General features: G+C 48.6%; 1 protein-coding gene across 4 annotated transcripts in view; it reads left to right on the top strand.

Moving 5' to 3' along the window:
- SLC39A11 (solute carrier family 39 member 11) overlaps nucleotides 1-9,969 on the top strand; it is a 424,377-nt gene that overhangs the window by 715 nt on the left and 413,693 nt on the right. Inside the window, exon 1 of one of the 4 annotated variants that reach the window (XM_059908941.1) lies at nucleotides 120-234. The exons of 1 other annotated variant lie outside the window; for it this stretch is intronic. The gene's annotated coding sequence lies outside the window, so the exon portion shown is untranslated. Of the gene's footprint in view, nucleotides 1-119; nucleotides 235-9,969 lie in introns of those variants that run through there. 2 more of the 4 variants (XM_059908947.1, XM_059908948.1) reach the window with 2 other exon arrangements.

The raw sequence follows: 9,969 nt of genomic DNA, 5'->3' as shown, positions 1-9,969 counted from the left end.
CTACCGCCCGGCGGCCATCTTGGTTGGGGGCGGAAGCGCTTCCTGCCCGCTGAGGGCCATGCTTGTTCGGGGCGCATCGGGGCGGCCGAGGGGCGGGACCGCCGATGGGCGGCACTTTTTTAAAGGGAAACTGTGTGGTTGTTGGATCGATAAGGCTGGCGGTTCCTCTGCGGGTCCAGCCTCTAGCGGACCTGAAGACCCTCCCAGCGCGGGTGGAGCCTTTCCAAGTCGGAGGTAATTATAATCAAGCGCCCGCGGTCTGATTGCAACGCCTTCTCGTGATGCTCGTGTCCCTCACTAGGTCTATCGCGGCCCCGGGACAGGGGTTCTTCTCCTGAGACGGCGCAGTTGCACTCTCGGCTGGTCCCCTTCCCCTCGGCTCCCTCGGCCGCCCCTGTGTCCTGGCCCGGCTGGGAGCCGGGTGGGCGCACAGAGCTGACCGTAGGTGCTGGACCCTCACCCCTGGCTCTCGGCGTGCAGCCTTCTGGGGCGTCCTTGTTATTCGTTATTTACCCTGTCATCCACCTAATGCAATGTTAGGAAAAGGGAAGCGTGAGTCCGTTTTTGTTCATTGGAAAGTAACTTCATAGATGCTCTGGACCGGGCCTGAGCGCCGGGACAGGCTGTCCCTTAAGGGGTGTGTGCGCGCTCCTTTGCTTCTGGTTTTCTTTTTTTAACTTTTGGGTTTATTTATTTATTTATTTTTGGCTGTGTTGGGTCTTCGTTTCTGTGCGAGGGCTTTCTCTAGTTGCGGCAAGCGGGGGCCACTCTTCATCGCGGTGCGCGGGCCTCTCACCGTCGTGGCCTCTCCTGCTACGGAGCACAGGCTCCAGACGCGCAGGCTCAGTAATTGTGGCTCACGGGCCTAGTTGCTCCGCGGCATGTGGGATCCTCCCAGACCAGGGCTCGAACCTGTGTCCCCTGCATTGGCAGGCAGATTCTCAACCACTGCGCCACCAGGGAAGCCCCTGGTTTTCTTTTGTTGTTGGTTATTTCTTTGGGGTTTTCGTTTTGTGTTTCAAACCAGTGTTATACCATCAAAGATGTTTCCCCTGATATAACCTTACACTGGCACCAGTCTGGAGAGGAGGGTATTGGGCAGTGAGGAAACGACCCAAATGCCTGAGAAAACAACGCCTGGGGTTGGGGCAAGAGGGCCGGGTTGGGGGGAGGACGCCTAACGCTGACTCAGTGATAATGAAACTTGGAGAGTGTGGCCTGTCTCTTCTAAGAATTTCCAAGATCCTTCATTTAAAAAAAAAAAGCATTTACTATTGAAGATTTCATATCCACACTAATGTAGAGAGAACGGTATAATGGGCCCACCAGCTGGGTTTTACACTTACTAAGTCACGGTCAGTCTCATGTATATCCCTACCCACTCCCTCTCCTTCCCACCACCTCCATTATTTTGAGGTGAATCCTGTAAATAAACCATTCATTTATAATATTCTAGTTTACCTCACAATAGCCTTACTATCTAGGGAATTTTACAGGTGGATAACCTGGGCCCCAGAGAGGCAAACAGATTTTACTCAGTGTCATTTTCAAAGCCTGTCCACAAAATGCTCCCATACACTTCAGCCCTGCAGAGTAGGTAGGAATAATTATTCTATGCATGACAAAAAACCAGAGAAGCTTATTTATTCCTGCCCAAGTCACATGGTTACTAAGGGACAGAATCAGCCCTTAGACCTAGAATTCTGAATGCCTTTTCTACTTTGTCACACAACTTCCCACAAACTCAGAGCACTCCCTGGTGGCAGGTCTGCACTTTGCTGTCACTGCAGTGCCATTCTGTAGGGACACTTGTTGGTGTTTGACTTCCCAGCACCTGCAGAACCTCTTTTCTGTGTTTGAGAAAATTACCGCCTTACGGCAAGATCTGTTCCCCTTGCAGCTGAGCTGGGATCAGCCAATCAGACACAACCACCTAGGACTTTTTTTTTTTTTAATAAAGATAATTTTCATTTATTATTTATTTATTTATTTTTGGCTGCATTTGGTCTTTGTTGCTGCGTGCAGGCTTTCTCTGGTTGCGGTGAGCGGGGGCTACTCTTCATTGCGGTGCGCAGGCTTCTCACTGCGGTGGCTTCTCTTGTTGCAGAGCACGGGCTCTAGGCCCGCAGGCTTCAGTAGTTGTGGCGCACAGGCTCAGTAGTTGTGGCACGCGGGCTCAGTAGTTGTGGCTTGCGGGTTTAGCTGCTCCGCAGCATGTGGGATCTTCCCGGACCAGGGCTCAAATTCGTGTCGCCTGCATTGGCAGGCGGATTCTTAACCAGTGGGCCACCAGGGAAGTCCCACCTAGGACTTTATAGTTGGAGAGCTAGTGATGTCCAGGAGCAGGGACAGTGGAGACTTCATTTTGATGGTGACAGAGGTGTCCCCTGCGAACATCCAGTATCCAGGGGCAGCAGAGACACTGAATCCAGCTGCAGCGCTCAGCTGCCAGTGCTGGCGGTGGTGCTGGCGACAGCTGTGGGTGACCACAATGACGTCCTCACCTGAATCGCCCTGAGGCGTGTTTTGACTGGGTTCTGAAGGTTAGCTTCCCTTTGTCCCTGTCTGTTCGCTGAGCCCGGTTCCCCAACTTTCCCAGAGATTCCATGAGTTGTCTGATATCTTATTGATAAATTCCATTTCTTTGAAAAGCAAAAACACTTTCAATTGCTTGCCTTAGAGACCCTAACTGACCCAGACTCCCCGAGTTTCCAACTCCACGAGAGTTTGGCCGGCCTCTTTCAAAGGGCAAGAGGGAGGAATGTCCGCAATCAGCTAGGGTTTGCACGGGGTGGCCGGCACTTGCGCGCACACCTGTCATTTCAGGTAGAGGAAAGGCGAGCTCGTCAGCTGACGTCACTGCAGAGTGTGTTCTGAAGGCAGGGCTTTCCCTACGCCTTCTCTCTGCCTCCCTAGCCACGCTCCCCGGCCTGCCCTGAAGATGCCACTGTTGCTCTTCTGCTTGCAGATCCAAGTGCCTAACGGAGGCTGCTAGCAAGCCGGCTTCTGGCCTGGGCGCTGCGAGAGCTCTGTGTCTTTGACTCCTTATTCTCCACATCTCCTTTTCCATCCTCCCTGCGTTGAAGAGGCAGCCCTTTCCTCTTCCGCATTCTGCTTTGTCGCCCCATAAAACCAGGATACGGGCAGAGAGCTCAGCTTCAGCAGCTGGGCAAGGAACTGAGCTGAACCAGGGGCAGAGAGGAGAAATAGTCTTTTATTTATTTTTTCTCTCAGGGAGGCACACAGGTAAGAGGCACCTCCTCGTTTTTTTGCCATCTTTTAATTTTGGCTTAGAGATGAGTGCATATGTGTGTATCGTGTGGCAGCTCGTGATGTCAGATTTTCTTCCTTTCACGTTAAATCTCTTTGGGTAGAATTTTAAGTATCCAGTATTTAAGTTCAAGAGATTACATGTAGATCCCCCTGGGCTCCTGAAGTCAAACCTAGACATTCTGCCAGTTATAATAGCTGTAGTTTGGAGCACCACCTAGGCACTCCGCATATATCTTTAATTCTCGCAATAATTCTATAGCATAGGTGGCCCTACACTCATTTGATTGGTAAAGCAAGGTTCAGCAGGACCAGGGAGTCCATCTGAGATTACACAGGTAGTCGACGGCTGAGTGTGTCTTCAGATCCCAGTTAGTTTGACTCTACAGTCCTTGATCTTTGTTGTATCGTTAGCTTCAAAGAAAATTTCAGAACATCAAGAGCCAGAAGAGCCAAACAATTCTGAAGCAAAATTCAGATGGTACCCACACTGCCTCCTGCCCTTTGCCTAAAGGTGGGGCTTTACAAGTACAAGCAGGGACTTCCCTGGTGGCGCAGTGGTTAAGAATCCGCCTGCCAATGCAGGGGATATGGGTTCTATCCCTGGCCCGGGAAGATCCCACATGCCGCGGAGCAACTAAGCGCATGCGCCACAACTACTGAGCCTGCACTCTAGAGCCTGTGAGCCACAACTGCTGAGCCTGCGAGCCACAACTACCGAAGCCTGTGTGCCTAGAGCCCGTGCTCCGCAACAAGAGAAGCCACCGCAACGAGAAGGAGAGTAGCCCCGGCTCGCAGCAACTAGAGAAAGCCCACGCACAGCAATGAAGACCCAATGCAGCCAAAAATAAATTTAAAAAATAAATAAATTTATTAAAAAAGGAAATACAAGTACAGGCAGTTGGGGGACCCAAGCTGGAGCGGCTCTCCAGTGATTTGGGGGGCAGATGACACGTGGGGTGGCCGTGCCTGGGAGCCAAATTGTCTGCATGCTCGAGGGCTGTCTTTTAAAACTGGGAGCATGTTCTGATAGTTTCACTTTCTCTGGGCCCATCAGCACTGTTATCTCACTCAGAACATTGAGGGGGCGGATCTCTTCCCTACTTTTTAATAGAAATATAGCAAGCAAGCCAGCATGATGCCTAAAATAGAATGGTTTTTTGAAAACAGATTTTTGCAGATACCACATGTCCTTCTTTTATGCGTTATGTGGTCTAGCATCTGGACCTAGGCTCCCTGACTAAATGATTCAATAAATATTTGCAGAATGAGTGAATGGCGTCATACATATATGTCACATAATCACAAAGTATCTGCTCAAAAGACGCATTGGAAAAGGCAAAAGAATCTTTTGTCATCAGTTGCCTAATAGCTGAAATACTAAAAAAGTAAGACAGTTTTCACCTATGTCACACCCCCTTCGATGCCTTGTTTCAATACCTCTTCTTTTAGGGAAGGTAGCTGCGTCTCTGGCCTGTCAGTGTGCAGTATGAAGCGTGAACCTGCTGAGTCTTACATCTGTCTGTACTCGGATGTTGTTGGAGGGAAGGCTGTTTTCTCGTAGGATGAGGAGGGAATGGGGGCTGGGCACACCAGAGGAGAGGTGATAAATGGAAGAGCCAAAGTAACTGAGGAAAATTAAAATAAATTTAACTGGGGCTCAGCTAGGAGAAATGGCAAGGGAGAAAGCAAGATGGTAGAAAAAAAAAAAAAACGGAGAGGAATCTGACAAAAAATTAACAGAAGGCAAAGCAAAGAAAGGGAAATTTGATCTGGTAAAGGATAGACTGTGTCAATAAAAGCAGTGTGAGGGGCCGGACAGAAGATTGAGTTATGCACTGCTGCCCGGTGTGATTGAGACATTTGGTGTTTGCCCTCCCCTTGGCTGACACGCCAACGGGATAAGAGAGCCTCGCGAGAGGTAGTCTTGACATCTTCATGTCAGTGTCTGTCAGCCTGTGTCAACTGGAGGCGACATTTGTCATAGAAGGGATGGTTATTTGACTTAACTGTTGGCAGATAACTGAGACCCTGCCTTCAACAAATAGCCTGGCAGGCATCACACCTGATAGAGGGAGCCTGGGTGTCTGGGCACCTTGACTAAAAAGGATGATGTCGAAAAATCACACCGCAAGCGTTTTACCCTTAATTAGTGTGTATTTGAGTACCTACTGTTGTAACTAGCTCTGTGTTGGACGCATGGAGGATAGAAAGGGTATCTGATGAAAAGCCGATGATTCTGACACAAGCTCTCACTTCTTTTCAAGTCTCCTACGCTGTCTTTTCCCCTTCCCCACCATTCCACCCTAGCTGATGAGCCTTCTCACGGGTATGGAGAAAACAGAAGTAATCAGGAAAGTCCTCATGTTAAGTCTACTAAATCTAACTCTGGATCTCACCCCTCCCACCTCTCAAAGACCTCACCCCCTTCTCTCTCCTCCATAATTTTCTCCTTCTCAGCTAGATTGTTCCCATTATCTCAGAAATATTCCCTAGCGTCTCCCGTCTTACAAACATGCTCTTTTGTCTCCCCGTCTCCTTCCAGCCCCCGCCCATTTCTCCTTTCCTCATCACAACGGAAGGTCTTGACCTTTGGCCATTGCTGTCTCCACAAGGCGCCTCCCATTCTCTTCTCCAGCGCCATCCGTTAGGGGTCTTCACATCATCACTGCATCCACTAAAAGACCTCCCTCCCCGTCTTGTCAGTTTCAGTAGTCGCGTCTCAGTTTTTGGACTTTTCAGCAGCGCGGCTGACCTGCCCCTTGTGGACACAGTTGCCTTTTGATTTCTCTCAAGACACGCTCCACTAGCTTTCCTCTTACCTCACTAGGCCTGTCTTCTCAATCACTTTTGCTGGCTCTTCTTCCTTTGTGTGACCTCTTAATGTTGCATGGACCCAGGCTCAAGCCTTAGCACTGGTCTCTTCTTGGTCTTCAGTCCCTGTTAGGTGATTCCATCCTGTCCTGTCGCCTAAAGACCTAGAGGGTTACTCCCGTGGTTCAGATGGAAATTATGATGGCAGTGGAAATGGAGAGAACGGAACGGATGTTTGCAGATGACTCCGACATTTGTTACTCCAGCCCTGTGCTCCTGGATTACATATACATCTAGCCACCTCCTTAGACTCTCCACTTGGATGTCTAAGAGAAGTCTCAAATCTAACACGTCCAAAATAATAATTGTCTTCCTGCCATCCACCCTATACTCTTCTCCAAGTCAACCCTATCTCAGGAAATGGCACCACCCAGTTATTCCTGGCTAAAACCCAGGCATAATCCTCCATCCCTCTCTCTCACTATCCACACCTAATCCATCTACAAATCCTATAGACTCTTCCTCCAAAACAGGGGTTGATGCAATTTAACTATGAAGAGGCAGATAGTCAATGGGTTTTGCAGGCCCTGTGGTCTCCATTACAACTATCCTACAAGGCCACTGTAGCAGGAAATCCGCAGTAGACAGTAGGTAAATGAATGGGCGTGGCTGAGCTCCAATGACATTTCATTGACAAAAGCAGGCAGAGGGCCAGGTTTGGCCCATGGACAATAGCTTGCTGACCCCAGATCCAAAATATATCCCTGTCCTTTTCCATCTCCACTGTCACTGCCCGAGTCCAGGTCATCAGCTTCTGATCTGAGCCACTCGGATTACCTTTCTTTTTTCTTTTAGTTTTTTTTTTTGGCCACCCCATGTGGCACGCAGGATCTTAGTTCCCAGACCAGTGATCGAACCCGCGCCCTCTGCAGTGAAAGCACAAGTCTTAACCATTGGACTGCTGGAGAAGTCCCTCAAATTACCTTCTAATTCCCCGTTTCTACTCCTGTCCCATTAGTGACTCTCCTCACTATAGAAGCAAGCTGAATCTTTCAAAAGTATAAATCAGGCCTTGTGTGTCCCCTGCTTCAAACCTCCAGTGGCTTCCCAGCCCTCTGGGTCAGGTTCCAACTCCTATCAAAGACCTTCAAGACCCTGCATGACCTGTCCCCATCCCATCCCACCCCTCTCTCGCTCTATTCCAGCCTCACTGGTCTTCTTTCTGTTTCATAAACAAGGCTTGGTTCACTCTTTTCTAAGGCCTTTGCTCTGGCTGTTTCTTCTACCAGATCTTCACATGGCGGTCGCCTCCTCTGAGAAGCCTGCCTGGGCCACCCCAATCCAAAGTAGGAAACGTTAACATTTATAAAGCGCTCACTATATGTCAGCCAGTGTTATAAACTCTTAATATGAATTATCTTATTCAGTTCTCACAAAAAGACCTCTGAACTAGATCCTGTTCTTATCTCCACTTTATTGAAGAGGAAATTGGGGCCAAGGGAGATTGTATAATTTGCCCCAAATGATTGAGGAAGTAGCAGAGCTGAGATATAGACCAGGCGGTCTGGCTCTGGGGTCCATGACCTTAGGCACCGCTCTTTACTGTCTATGTATTTTTATCATAGCATTTGTCACTGTGTTGTGATTACATCTTCATTTATTTGTGCTTTTGTTTGTTGAGTGTCTCCCCTACAACAAAAAGCGTAGATCTTGTCTGTCTTTTATCTCATCAAATTCCCAGCTTCTAGAACAGTGTCTGACACACAGTAGCCATTCAGTACTTGCTGAGTGCATGAACAATAATTTAACTTTGTAACAAAGTAATTTATTGGTATGCTGACAAATCTGTAAATATTCAAAGTACACCTTACCTTAGAATTCCTATGAAAGAAAGGAATAGATTCACTACTCTAATTTCAGAAATGTTGAATTAATTCATAATCTGATCAGCCCTCCCCTCTCCCCCAAAATATGTGAATTCTTTGGAATTTAAAAAAAAATAAATGTATTTATTTTACTTATTTATTTATTTTTGGCTGCGTTGGGTCTTCGGTGCTGCACGTGGGCTTCTTCTCTAGTTGCGGCGAGCGGGGGCTACTCGTCGTTGCAGTGCACAAGCTTCTCATTGCGGTGGCTTCTCGTTGTGGAACACGGGCTCTAGGCGCGCGGGCTCAGTAGTTGTGGCGCATGGGCTTAGTTGCTCCTCAGCATGTGGGATCTTCCCGGACCAGGGCTTGAACCCGTGTCCCCGGCACTGGCAGGCAGATTCTTTTTTTTTTTTCCTGGCTTTAAAAAAAATTTTATTGTATTTTATTTACTTATTTATGGCTGTGCTGGGTCTTCGTTTCTGTGCGAGGGCCTTCTCTAGTTGCGGCAAGTGGGGGCCACTGTTCGTTGCGGTGCGCGGGCCTCTCACTATCGCGGCCTCTCTTGTTGCGGAGCACAGGCTCCAGACGCGCAGGCTCAGTAGTTGTGGCGCACGGGCCTAGTTGCTCCGCGGCATGTGGGATCCTCCCAGACCAGGGCTTGAACCTGTGTCCCCTGCATTGGCAGGCAGGTTCTCAACCACTTTGCCACCAGGGAAGCCCGGCAGGCGGATTCTTAACCACTGCGCCATCAGGGAAGCCCCTCTTTGGGCTTTTGAATGTTACTTACGGAATTAGAATAGACTCCTGTCCATTTAACCTTCTTATTCCCTTATCCTGTTGCTTCTGGGCTATGTATGAGTGTATTCATACACGTTGATACTCCAGGACAGCAGTCCTGAGGGTCAGGATAAGTTCAAGGGAAGGTGATCCCTTCCAGTGTGGTTGAATGTTTTCAACTTAAGGACAGATCTATAAGAGAAGTTGTTTTCTTACAGTAATCCTGCCCTTGCCTTACCTAGAGAAGTACTATGGCCTCCCTGGCACCCGTAGCTGCCTCCTGAGAATATTCAGCTGTAATGATGATGGTTTGGTGGGATATTTCCCTCTTGGATACAGCATAACTGGAGAAATAGCTTGGGAGGAAGCAGTTTTCAAGTCTACCTTTCCTAGGGATGAGCCATTGTCAGGATCACGTCCCATCCTGGGATTCACACAACCTAAAATTATAATTGTCAACTAAGGAGGGCTTAGAACATTGAGAGTTCAAAGACTCCAACTGGGGAAATCAGATCCCTGAGGAAACTGCAGGGTTTTAGGAGGAGGTGTGCTTGCAGGAAGCTCTATTTCTACTGGGATGTGAAGTTTGTTTGTTTTTGTTGTATTTGAAGTTGTACTAGGTAAATCAGAAGCAACCTGCTTGGCCCAAGGCTGGATGATAAAAGACTCTGAATCCTCAGGCTCCAGAAAATTTGCAGTTTGGGTATTTGCAAATAGAGTTTGGGGGAAAATGCCACCAGTTGACTAAAATGTATTGAATAGCCTGGGTTTTTTGATGTGCTTTTGGTATAGGTGGCGGTTGTGGAAGAGTGCACTACTTGACCTTGGAATTTGAAAAGTCGTGCTGATGAGTTTACATCTTGCAAAGGGAGATCATACAGTTGCGTTCTGCATCGGCCATGCCCAAAGCAGAATCTTTGGGTGTTGACCACCTGGAATCCTGTGCGAGCGGGTGGCGCTCTAAGCCTTCATCCCCTCTGCAGCTCCCAAGCTGTCCAATGGTTATATTCTGAAAATCCAGTTTTTCTTCTCAGAATTTAGAGAGTGCTTTTAACGTTGGAAGGCCCCGAGGGCCTCTCAGTTATGCCTGTACCTCGGTGGAAGTTTTAATGAACCTGCTGCAGCTATTCCAATAGACGGTGGGCAGCTTTGAGAGTGCTGGGATCCCGGGAAGGGGGGTGTCTCAGGACGGGCCACATCCTGATTCTCCATCCCTCACCCCATCCGTTCTGCGCCCCTC

Source organism: Balaenoptera ricei, chromosome 20, assembly GCF_028023285.1.
Source record: "Balaenoptera ricei isolate mBalRic1 chromosome 20, mBalRic1.hap2, whole genome shotgun sequence".
NCBI lineage: Eukaryota > Metazoa > Chordata > Mammalia > Artiodactyla > Balaenopteridae > Balaenoptera > Balaenoptera ricei.
The sequence above is the reverse complement of the archived record's forward strand: the minus strand, read 5'-3'. Positions and strand labels throughout refer to the sequence as shown.